At 39.8% G+C, this 13302-nt stretch overlaps 1 pseudogene; it reads left to right on the forward strand.

The window, feature by feature from the left end:
* Window positions 1-6814: 6814 nt before the first annotated feature.
* The window catches only part of LOC131246009 (probable ubiquitin-like-specific protease 2B), a 29322-nt pseudogene continuing 22834 nt past the window's right edge, over window positions 6815-13302 (forward strand).

Raw genomic sequence — 13302 nt, forward strand, 5'->3', positions numbered from 1 at the left:
GAACAAATGCAGGTATATGCGTCCCATCTATAACACCAATATAATCCTACGGGTGCATATAATGAAAAAAATCATTATGATTTATAAAGTGAAAAAACACTATAGCTTCAAGGCGAAATTGCAAATTCAGTGATAAAATACTAACCTAAAAGTTGTTATTCCAATTCAGGTTACTGGTAATCTCAGGTGGAGTTTTTAGACCAGGTAGTTGTACATAGACAGGGTATAAAGACACTATTGCATCTAGAACCCGATTGAAATAACGACTCACCGTTTCATCGGACCGTTTGAATCAATGTCTAATGACTCTTTTACGCACATTATGTCCTAAAGTATGGAGAAACATCATAAGTTGTTCTTCCCTGCTTATATGCTTCGCATAATTCAATTTGTTATTATCCCGTAGTGTTGAACATATGTGGAAAAAAGTCGTCCTCCGCATTCTCAACTGGGAGATGCAGTCGTTGTCTAAAGCCTTAATTATTCCGTTGATGATCCAAGCTCGTTCATTATCTGCACGCCTTAGTGGATTCTGAAATAAATAGTTGTGACAATATTCTCTAGCTGCCATGGCTGCTAACGCAGATGCAAATATAATTGCAAACATATTCGTCTCCTCTTCTATCCATTCGCTAGAATCCATTATTTGGAGATTATAGTATCTACACAACATAATCCCTCGTAATCAAGGACTTGGGTTCCTTCTTGTACATGTTAATTACATGTTTCCATTTTGTAAAGTAAGATAATATCAAGTGGATTTCTATTGTTTTGATGCTCAATCCAAATATCAACTGGACATGAGACTTATACACACTCATTTTGGGAGGAAAACACAAACATCATCTTTAAAAATGGATGGATGACGTAGATTAAAAAATGTACATGGTGGGTCGACATAGCACCGACCACTAGCTACCTGGCTTTAAAAATGGATGGACGATGCAGATTAAAAAATGGTTTCCACCGAAATGTTTATTTGCCATCCAACCTGTTGATAAGGTCAAAAACACCCGAATGAAGTGTCCACACAAATATCATCTTGATCTAAAGCTTTTGTGGCCCACAAGAAGCTTTTAAGCACCGCTGTTTCTGTAGTATGATCCATCTGAGATTTGGAATTGCTTCATTTTTTTAATTATGCCGTACAACAAGCTTTTAATACGGATGGACGGCCTAGATGTAATCAGATACATCACAGTGGCCACACAGTTAGAGTCCCACCCACCTCGGTTGATCCGGGTCTCACCTGATCCATTCCGGGGAATGCATCCGAAGCAGATTGGGTCTTACCCCCGCCTGGAGAAAATCCGTCCAGAAAGGGCTACGTGGAGCCCACCGATATATATATATATATATATATATATATATATATATATATATGTGTGTGTGTGTGTGTGTGTGTTTTATCCATACAATAAGGGTGGAATACATTTCAGCATGAGCCAAAAAGTGAAGCAGATCCAAGGCTCAAGTGGACCATCACCGTGATTTTTATTTGCCATATTACCTATTTATAAGTTGCTATAGACATGGATGAACGGAAAACAGCTTGATCCAAAGCTCCCAAGAAGTATTTAATGGTGGGCATTAAATCCCTAGTGGGTGGTCCACTTGAACCTTGGATCTGCCTCCTTTTTGGATTGATAGACTAAATTAATATTGCAAAATGGGTGGACGGAGTGGATACAACTCATACATCAGGGTGTGCCCCACATTTCCCTGCATGGACGGTGGCAGGATGCATTGTATCAACTCCGTCCATCCCTTTTATCATCTAATTTAATGGTTCTAAAACAAAAATTAATCATATACAAAGATTAAATGGACCACACCACCTGAAACAGTGTGAATTGAATTTTATCCATTGAAAGGTTCTTGGGGGCCCACAGATCCTCTAAATCAAGATGATATTTGTGTTTTCCCTTCCCTTGATCGATCTGATCTTAGGGACAATTTGGATGAAAATAAACATCATTGGGGCCCTTAGAAAGGTTTCAATGGTGGAAATCAATACTTCCACTGCTTACTTTGGTATGGTCTACTATAGCTTTTGATGTACAACAAGTTTGGGATCAACCCCTAAAATTATCTGAAAAAACGGATGGACGGCATGGATAAACCACATGAGTTCACAGTGGACCAATCAGAATTTACCAGTACATAAGAGCGTGCTAAGTATCTCAGTAGGCAATCCAATTTCTGTTGCCAATACCACGGTGGCTGGTAATCGGTGCTCCTTAGGCCACCATGATGTGTCTGATTCATCCATTCCTTTAATCCATTTGTACATCAACGTTTTAGGGCTTGATCACAAAATTTAGAGGGATATAAATCTCATGTGCACCACACCACAGGAAATCAATAGTGATTGAATTTCTACCATTAAAATCCTACTAAGGCCCACTTTACTGTTTATGTGACATCCTTTCCCTTCATCAGGTCATAGAAGCGCAGATGAACTGCAAACACAAAGATCATCTTGATGGAACATTCAGATTAATGTCCACACATTTTACATTAAAAAAATATAGGATATGCAAGGCATCTGAATAATTTTTTTTCTCCACCCAGATGTATGTGTTTCATCATGTACTGGAAATGGTATTACCCCCACCAGAATCTCTGTGGGTCCACCATGATGTATGTGTTTTATCCACGCCGTCCATACATTTTGAATCAATCTAATATCTATGATTTCCATTCAGCCAGGACAAGGCGAAAAAGTTGGATGGTAAACAAACTTAACAGTGGGCCCTAGGAAAGTTTCAATGGTGGGCATACACGTCACCATTGTTTCCTTTGGTGTGGTGAACTTCAACCTTCGCCCAGATTACTTTTTGGGATAGATAACAAATTTTATATTTTCGAGTGAATGGATGGGGTGGATAATACACAGACATCACAGTGGGATTGCCAGGATCGTCCATCTATGGCTAGGTTTTGAGATTACAGCAAAGCAAAAAAATATCTGACCGTTTAAGAAGATGAAGAACTGTAGCAAATTGTAGCTCGTTCCACCTATTCAAACGAAAAAAGGATAAATACGATGCATTCGAAATTCAAAAAGAAGAAGACGATATCACAAGCTTTAGTTATCCAGTAGCTTAAAAAAGAAAAAGAATTGTCACCTACCAGAAACTCAATGAAGGAAAGCGGATTGTTCAAACCGGGCCACAGGAGTTTTTATAAACAACTCACCGTTGCATGTATACTGAATTGGTAGTCCTGTGGAGCACTCAGTATTTTCAAGCCATCCATCTCCAGTCATAGGTGCTATGATGGCTTACAGCAGCTATAGACAGCGATATTGCTAGGCGCGGATGGATAGGTAATGTAACATAGAAAACGGACCATGTGATCTCAGTTTGGCCCACCATACATGTTTTTAGCACAATCCACGTCGACCAATTATTCTGTAATAAAGATTAAGGCGTTCAACTCAAAAATGAAGCTTCCTACTATACCAAGTGGATCACATCACAGAGAAGACCATTATACGCTACTGCCACCATTGATATTATGATTGACCCGACCGTGGACAGCCAAACCGTCCGGGGTCAACCCATTAAATTAGCCAGTAAAATGGATGGATGGTGCGGATGTCCTATGTTAATTGAAAAGGCCTAGCTATATGTCCTAGAGGGGGGGTGAATAGGACAATGCCAAATAAAACTTAAAACAGCGAAATTAAAAAGAATATGATAGCCAAAGTAAATCACAATGCAGGAAAGTAAAATAGCCTCAAAATTCAGATCTTGAGAGGTTGATACAAATGTTGTTCTAAGGACAACCTTACACCAAAAACCAGAGTTTATGGTAGGATAACCTTATTTCTAGAAAGATCTTTGTATCAAATCTCAAATCGAAGAGGAATACAGAATTAAATACAAACTGAATTGAAATAACTTGAAATTACAAATGTATTGTTCTAGGGACAGCTATACACCATAAAAATGGCAGGGCAACCTTGCTGGAACAACTTTCAAAAGAAATTAAATATCAAGCGATAAAGGAATAGCAAAAAATAAATTCTAAACTATTACAACATTCTCACAATGCTTGAATTAAATGATTACAACATTCACCACCATACATACATCCCACAAAAGAATAGTTAAAAATCAGAAGTATAAATTATTCAACTACAACACAAGGGATTATAGTGGTTCGCCTGTGTGTTCACCAACTGTTAAACAACAGCCACACAAAATGCTACTCCACTCCTAATATCCTCACACAGGGGATATTAGCGTTCACTAATAAAATAGGTTTTTCCAGGTTCACCCAAAACCTTTACAATTGTGTCTTTGTCTGTGGGCTTACACAATTAAAAAAACCCCACTTCTGAGTTTTCCTGGCTCTCCTCAGAAAACCAATACAACAAGATTTTTCTGGCAAATCTTGAAAAAAACCAAAACAAAAAGGAATTTGCAATTGAATGTAAAATACCTGAATATCTCCTTCGTTGTAGCAACCCGGTAGAACCAAATCAGAGTAGATGATTGAATGTCCAAGTTCAATGTCCAGTACTCAATTACAATGGTTCTAATTCTAATAGATTTTAAATTAAACCGAATAGGGCTTGCCTTAATTGATTTTGATTCCAAAGAAAGGGAATAATAATTCCTCTTATCAAATAAGATTGAAATAGCATAAACAAAATCAATTAAATAAAGCTAAGGAAAGAGAATATTAAATAAGCACACTTAGCTTAGATGGAGCACAGAATTATCTCTCAGAAGTTCGACGAAGATTGGCTTGAATGGATTAAGTAATTCGATAATTTCTTCTGAGATTTGTGCACTATTTATAAGTGAGAAGATCGGGTCTTCGACTGGTCTAGGGAGCTCTTCGACTAGTCGAAGCAATAACAGATATTTGAAAAATCCGGCGGGATATGCTTTGACCGTTCTACGACTGGTCGAAGGTCTCCTACGACTGGTCGTAGGTCCTGAAAAGCTTCGCTGGAATTCGAGTCGAAGATTTTCGACTGGTCGTAGATGCAGTCGACACTGTTCCTACGACTGGTCGAACAGATTCCTGGACTAGTCGAAGCCTAACAGATTTCATCCGGAATTTGTAACAAACTCACGACTGATCGAGGAATTTCTTAGACTGGTCGAAGCAACTCTAGGACTAGTCGAAGAAGGCCTAGGACTAGTCGAAGAACAGGCCAAACTCATGTAAAATAAACATTCGGTTTATGTATCCGAAATGACCTACTTCTAAGGTCAACCTATGGTCAGTCAAACCTCAACCATGAAGTAAAGGACATTGAAACATTCGGAACTAGTGACCTTAAAGTATGAGCCTTGAAGTCTTGATGAAGATCAATCTTGAAATCTTGATGTAGCTTAATCTTAAAAAGGTCTTGAGTTCTTTACCAACTGCCTTGTACTTTTCAGCTTGAGTCTTGTCTTGTGAGCTTTGCTTGTTGTGAGCTTAGCTTGTTCATGAATGTTGATCCTTGAGAGAGCTTCACTTATGCAAGTTATATATAACATAACAGTGATTTTTGCACCACAAATTTGACAACAGACAGGGATATAAACTATAGCACTTACAATCATGGTGGACCCCACGCAGTGCTTTAGAATACCACACGCGGTGGTTCAAAAAGCGTGCGGCAGTCGCTTGCACCTGTGATTTCCTTCCGATTGCAGGATGGAAATATATCACTTCATACTATGTATTGGAAGATATCATGTAGTAAATTCATCTTAAAATTCAAACAACGATAAAGCCACTGACAGGGGTAATTACGTCTATTTCACCACTGCATTGGAAAGTCAAACAGACCCTAAAGATAAATGAACAATACAATTGCCAAGCTACAGTAAAACAACAGAGGAATCAAAGAATTCAATAAAATATAGAAATGAAGATTACTACCTGATTTCGTGGCAGTGTGTGTTCCTTTTATTTTCGGTACATTCAAGAAGCCAGCAGAGCATCCGATAATCGCTCCTCCGGGAAAGACCAGATTTGGAATTGACTGAAATTTAGTATTATACACAACAATTGTATAACATGTAAAATGAAAATGGAAAGGAAGAGAGAGAGAGAGAGAGAGAGAGAGAGAGAGAGAGAGAGAGAGAGAGAGAGAGAGGGCTGAGGGAGGGCGGCAGTCCTCAGTTGGCATCGGCGGGAGGGCAGGGCCGTAGGGGTAGGGCGCTCAACGAGAGGAGCGAGAGGGCAGGGGGCACTAAAGCCTTTAGGGTTTTTTTTTATTTTTTGTTTTAAACTAAAGCTCGGATCCATGGTTCGGATCTACAGTTCGTGTAACGGTTTGGATCAATGGTTCAGTTCGGTTTTACAGGGCCTAAACCAGAACCGATCCGTAATCAACGGTTCAGCAAATTTGGAACCAGAACCGGACCATTAGCACCCTAGAACCGGACCAAACTGGACCGATCCAACGGTTCCAATCTAGTTACACGGTTCCAATGGTTCGATGCGCACCCCTACCAGCGGAGGTGGCTAACAGTGAAGTGTGAACTGACAATGGGTGTACTAACAAGCTGGAAAAAAAAAACAAAGGGAGCTAGCTTTTCAAAAGGTTCGCTGGCCACTAAACAAAACCAAAATAGCCTCTCCAATCCAAGCCTTTCATGCTTGTGCAACATTCAACCTGTCCGATAGGGTGTTCCCAACATGAATATTACCTTGTAAAGTAAGCTACATACATTTATCCAGTCAACCACAATTTTATTTTGTTATTTATCAATGGTTGGAAATTGTTTTATTTGATATAACTAATCTAATGAGTAAATGGGGCTGGTCGTCGGCTAGACATGACAGAATGGATGTTATTTACTTGGGTGAGCCGTAAATTGTGGTCCAACCACTTGGAACTGGGACCACATTTCAAACATTCAAAATCGAAAGCCCAAAAGAGCAAATGAAAAGTTGTCTTGAGCACTTTTGCTAAGCGAATTGCAAAACTGGGGAATTGTCGTTTGTCTCGGACCACCAAACCAGATTTTCGTATCGCTTTCTTTTTCTTTTTCAACTATAAAAGGGCCTGCTCTGCTCTCCTTTTAAACCGTAAATCACAAGGCTATCCATCTAACTCTTTCTATGGTGTCTTAAAACAGAGCGAGAGACTTCAATTAAGTAAGTTTTTCCTTCTCTTAGCCATTATTTATTATTGTTATTTTTTTTGCCTATTTTATGTAATCCTACAATCACACGCATTGGTTTGCCATTATTCATTGATTCAATGGGCATTCCCCCCCCTCTCTCTCTCTCTGTTTTTTTTCTTTTTTCTTTTTTTCACCTTTTTAACCGGGATATGGTAGACACAAATAAAATGGAATTTGGAACAGCCGCATATCAACTTTACATGTGGTGAGGTGAAGCATCATCGAAGGGTGGATTTCTCACAAACATAACGGTGGGCCCCACCTAGCTTCAATACTGCAGGAACGTCCTGGGCTCGGGATTGCAAGCAACATATTCCATCCCTCTTGCATCCCCACCTTTGGTTGGGCAGGTCTTGAATAATTTGATCCGATGATCCCCGCTGTGCGCTCAATGGCCAAGAAAAACTATGAATCGTTGGCGTTCGAGGTTTGGTTTTGTAGGTACAAAACATGGAAAAGAAGAAATGCGTTTGTCCTCTTTCTCACCAGTCACTCAGTCACCTCCCTCTACTTTCTTTTGTGACCATTTATATGATGAGAACCTGCTCCACAATTTTTATTTTTATTTTTTCAATGTGGGGACTTTGGTGCATGCACAATTCCAAGTGGGGCTGATAACTCATAATCAATAACCCATCTTGCTAGCTAAGGGCCTGTTTGGATGCCTGTAACTTTTCTAAAATGTAACAAAGTTACAAGTTACAGGTGACTTTGTTACAGTTGTGTTTGGGGGAGGAAAGTCACAGGTAACTTTCTCTCAGCCTGTGACTTTCTTACAGGAGAAAGAGGCGAAAATCTTACAGGCACTTGAGTCGTTTTTCAAGTTACCTGTATCTTTGATACAGGTAACGGTTGGAAATTTTGAAATGAAAATCGTTGGGAAGAATCGCACCTGCATTGAAGGAGCGTACCTACCTTCTCAGACGGAGTGAAGGCCTCCGTTTCCCTCTCTCAGTCTCATTCTCCCTCTCCCAGTCTCCTTCTCCCTCTCCGATCCAGCTTCAGCAGGGTTAGAAAACCCCTTTCTTTCTTTCCTTTTTTTTTTTTTTTTTTTAAATTTTTAATTTTTTTATTTAAAATTTCATCAGGGTTTGACGGAGGCCGTTTGGCTGGAGGCGTGGGTAATGTCCGATGGTCTGTGGGGTCCATCATCCTGTATTTGTTTTATCCATGCCGTCCATTCATTATTTTGGATTGTTTTAGGGCTTGATGCCAAAAATGAGGCATATCTAAATCTCAGGTGGACCACACCACACAAAATAGTAATGATTGAAAGTCCACCATTAAAAAACTCCTTGGGCCACTGTAATGTTTGTTTCACATCCAACCTGTTGATTAGGTCAGAAAGACCTGGATGAAGGGAACAAAACAAATATCAGTTTGATCCAAAACATCAGTGGCCTACCAAAAGTATTTAATGGTGGGCCTTCAATCAACATTGTTTCTAGTGATTTGGTCCACCTGAGATTTTGATGTACCTTATTTTTGGGTTGATTTCTTAAAATGATCTAGAATAATGGATAGATGGTGGGGATAAAACAAATACATCATAGTGGGGCCCACATTCCATTGTTCATTTTGTATAAGTGGGGCTTGTTGTGTCAGTGCAACTTGTCCCCGTGTAGGTCCCAAATCTGTTTTAACATATGGTTTTTTAAACACTCCCAATTTCTATTTGCATTGAGATTCCTACATGTCCTCAGGTGTTTAGAAATTGAGTGCCCACTGCATTGTTAACATATCCATTTTCAAACAGTCCCAAGTTCCATTGGCATCTGGATTCTTGCCTGTTGTCAAATGGTGAGAAATCGAGGGTACATCGAAGTGTTAAGATATCTGGTTTTTAACAGTCCCTTGATATTGGTCCATTTTAATAATGTCCCACTTTGAGATTTTAACTGCTAATGCAGAATTTGGTGGAAGCAGCTTCCTATGCTTGTGATTTCTCTTTAACTGATCCTTGTCAACAAGAGTCACTCCTGCGGGAAATTTTTGCTTAGATATCTTACCTCAAGTTTTTTTTTTTTTTCCTACATTACACGCATTTTGAAAACGTGAGCCCACTTTTATGACCCACTTGTTGATTTGTTTAGCTTAAGAATCAACCAAACTATTCATTTACATGGGCTTGATAAAATGGAATAATTTTATCCAATCTTTTTTACGTGTAAATCTGATTTTTCAACGATTCCCTATTTCAAGCTCTACTTAGCGTGAATATGGAACTTATTACCTGTAATAAAGTTACAAGTTATCCAAATACAAAAAGTAAGTTAACAACTTATATCCAAACAGGATTACCTGTAACACCTATAAGTAAGTTACATGTAACTTTCTTACAGCTTAAAAAGGTTACAGGCATCCAAACAGGCCCTAAGGTTGGAAAGATTTTGAATCATATCATTCAAGATTCTTCCTCTCAATTAGTGTGTCCCAAGGATTCCATTTCCACGGACGTTTCTTTCTCCTCTTCCATTCTTTCTTCATACTCACAATCCCTACTACTATATTACAGTTGAGTTTTTCATTTTGAGTGTATATTTGAATTAGTACCTCTCTCTCTCCCATAAAAAAAAAGGTGGGGCACACCACCTATAATGCATAGATAGTAGCAAACGATGATACAGCTAAAGGAGTAGTTTAGACGATTGACCTGCCTGTGAAGCCATATACATGGGAACATGATTGATTTGCTATACAACACACCTCAAACAAAAGGCTATGCAAGACACAGGGAGGGCTGCTGCTAAATGCCCTCCCTAAATATGACATACCCAAACCAAACTCAAGAAATCCAAAGCTCCCTTCTCTAGTGAGGTTGTCTCCTACCTCATTGCTCTCCCTGAAGGTTTGATGTACGTTTGTATCCAACTCCTCAATAAAGCCTTGTATGAATCTCCATCAATGTCAAGTGATCCAAGGCCCGTCTGATCTAGTTTGGAGACCATCCACACTAAGCATTGAGTCACTTTCCACCTCTAATTCACATATGCCCAACTCTTTACACATTTAGGACTTACCTAGAAAGGTGGGTTCCTCTTTGATTACTTGTGGAATAAGCTTATTCTACAGGGGATGCTCATGGGGCCTACCATGGTGTGTGTCCAGTGCACAACCTGTCCATTAAGGTCACCCCAACATCAAAGTTCAACACCACAAAAATATGGTTGATCTAAGTATCCAACCATTATGTGAGCCACCACGTGAATTTGGAGGTTTTTAGGTGGTTGTCCATTGTTTTCTATGGTCTAATCCACCTAATGATTCGATAAGCCAGATTTTTAGGGCATCTTATCATTAGAGCTATACATGAGCAGAGTAAGCTCGGTAGCTCGCTCAACTCGTCTCGGATCGAAGCTGAGTTCGAACCAAGTCGAGCTGATTTTTGGAGCTCGAAATGAGTTCGACGCGAGTTTAATCTTGCCTTAGCTTGACTCGAATACTGCTCGAACTCGGCTCGACTCGGTACAGGGTATATATACCCTTCAAAAAAAAAAAAAACCCTACCCCCTTTTCAAAATACATTCCGCCCGGCGCCCGCACGATCCCTTTTTAAAAAACCCTACCCCCTTTTCAAACCCTCTCTTCCTCCCTCTCTTCATTACGTGAAGCTTGTTTTCATGGTGTTAGCCCCGACATCCATCACCATCTCCGAAGCCGGTAGAAACCCATCTACGTCATTCCTCGACCCTCTACAAATGGAAACGGGACTGCAGAAACCCCCAATCTCTGCCCTTATCGTCAATTCTTCCACACTCAGTCCGCCATTCCGCGATGTCACCGACATTACCCGAGTCCAGCCCTGTCACTACCGATTGCGCCCGCACATAATGAAGAAGGATGCCATTGCAGTCAGTCCGACGCACGCCTTGAACTCGGCCGAGCCGAGCATGAGCTACCGAGCACGAGCTGGGACTCGAGTAGTCCGAGTCGAGCACGAGCTGGGCAAAGCTCGACTCGGCTCAACTCGTGTACACCTCTACTTTCATCATGGTGGGCTCACTTAATGTGCTGGTTGGATGGCATACACACAACATGGTGGGCTCAACTGAGAAGTTAAATAAGCAGGTGAATAACTTTTTACATGCAGGTGAATCCTTTGATGACCTATGGTTAAAAAATAACAATAATGGGTGATCTTAAGCCATACCAACAACGACCTTTTGTCCACCATTTAATTTCATGGAACTTTCAGTTTGAGGAGACTCCCGCATTTAAAAAAAAATCTTTTTCTGTTTTTTACATCTATTATTGATGGTTCTCTGGAAAATCGGAACTAGATGCAAGCTATTCTAATCAATATCTGAGATCTAACTTTTCACAGTCTAGATCCGAATCGTGTGGTTTGTTGCATAGAATATCCTTGCTGTAAGGGCATGTACATTGTATCCTTGGTTCTTCAATTTGTACGAGTGCCCTCATGGATGGATCTTGCTATGAAGTCTCAATTGGATGATCATGACCCCTTGATTGGTGATCCCGATGGTCAAGCCAGGGTCCTTAGACATGATAGGTACTCAAAAACTTGATCAAATTGAGGTCTGGTTCATCAAAAGATGGTACTTGAACCCAAAATGGGTCCCAGTAGGCCCCAACCTGCCCCCCTTGACATTCCTAGTCCCATTGAATTATCTTCTTCATAAGATAGGTGACCCTTTTCATAATGTGGACCATTGGCAAAGTTATGCATCTAGAGTCTACTGGTTTGAACAATTTAAATCATTAAATAGAAGTGATTGTCATAGTAGAGCCTACTCATGATGGCCCACCATATTAATGAAAAGTGGATCAGACCTGCATGTTTTGCTTGATTGAGAATCAAATGATACCTGCATTTGGAGGGTTTTGTGGCGAGAGAATGTGCTGTAACCTAGAGCTCTCTGATCATACAAGTAGGGACCAAGGTTTGTGATTAAGACCGGTGATTTTGGCCAGCTATGATTGGATCATGCTTCAAATATCTTCAAGATGGGACCATTCTAACTCTTCAATATGTGACTTGTGAATATACACTAGACAATAGTGAAAAAGGAATGCAGCAAGGCCCTACTCAATAGGAAAACAGCTAAATGTTGGATTGATAGGATTTTCTATATGGGCAAATTTTAAGGCATGTTTCATCTACCATGAGGCCCATGAGTTCCTTGTCCTCGAAAACCAAATCATGCTCCTCGCTTGTTCAAATTAGTACACAAGGAAACTCTGATACAATTACAATGGAACTGAGGTTAGATTAAAATCACACAAATAAGTAGGCGAATTTGGGCCTTTTCTTCTTCTAAACATACATAAAAATTATTGTTTCTTAAGCTTTTTAAGCATAACAACAGTTCTCTTGTTATGAATTTTCAGTTAATTACAACGCACACAAATGATGTCTGCGAACAAGTTGCCGGTACTCTGTAGATTTGGGGGCAACTTCATTTGGGATTCAAATAAGGTTTATTACAAGGGAGGCACGAACCGCATTGCTCATGTCGATCGAGCGATCAATTACTTCACTCTTTTATCCAAAGTGTGCGGAATTTGCAAGTTTATCGACGTTAGCAGCATCAAGTACAAATATCCTACTCTAGATTTGGATTCACTTGTGTCGATTGAGAATGATGATGATGTCTCCAATATGATGGAAGCATTTTCTCAAAGCAGCAAGCCTATTCAGCTCTTTCTTTTTGGTGCCCAAAACCTTTCAATCCCCATTGCGATTACCAGGTACTTCACTACAAATTTGTTCACGTTAGTTCAGTGATTCTTTATCTCTTATTTCTAACTGTCTTTATTTCTTTAGTAATTTGATGCAGAATGCCAATGCTGGAAATGTTCAAGCATCTTTGCGGGATTTACATGGAATTAATGAAACACGTGCACCTTCCTCACATAATACTAATGCCAATAAAAATGATGTTCCGAGTGCATCAAATGATTTACATGAAACAAAACGCTTGTTGATGGATAATCGTGTCAATGACATGCCGAAAATGATGTTGATTTTAGAAGAAGGACAAGAATTTGAATATGCAAATCCTTCTGACAAGGCTTTAGGGGAGCACGCCATATGTTCGAATTTTCTGTACAAGCGAACCAGGTTGGGTGGTAGGAACTTCTGGTTTGCCCTCTATTCTTTTTGTATTCAATTTATTTTCTGATACACTGA

Source organism: Magnolia sinica, chromosome 1 (assembly GCF_029962835.1).
Source record: "Magnolia sinica isolate HGM2019 chromosome 1, MsV1, whole genome shotgun sequence".
NCBI lineage: Eukaryota > Viridiplantae > Streptophyta > Magnoliopsida > Magnoliales > Magnoliaceae > Magnolia > Magnolia sinica.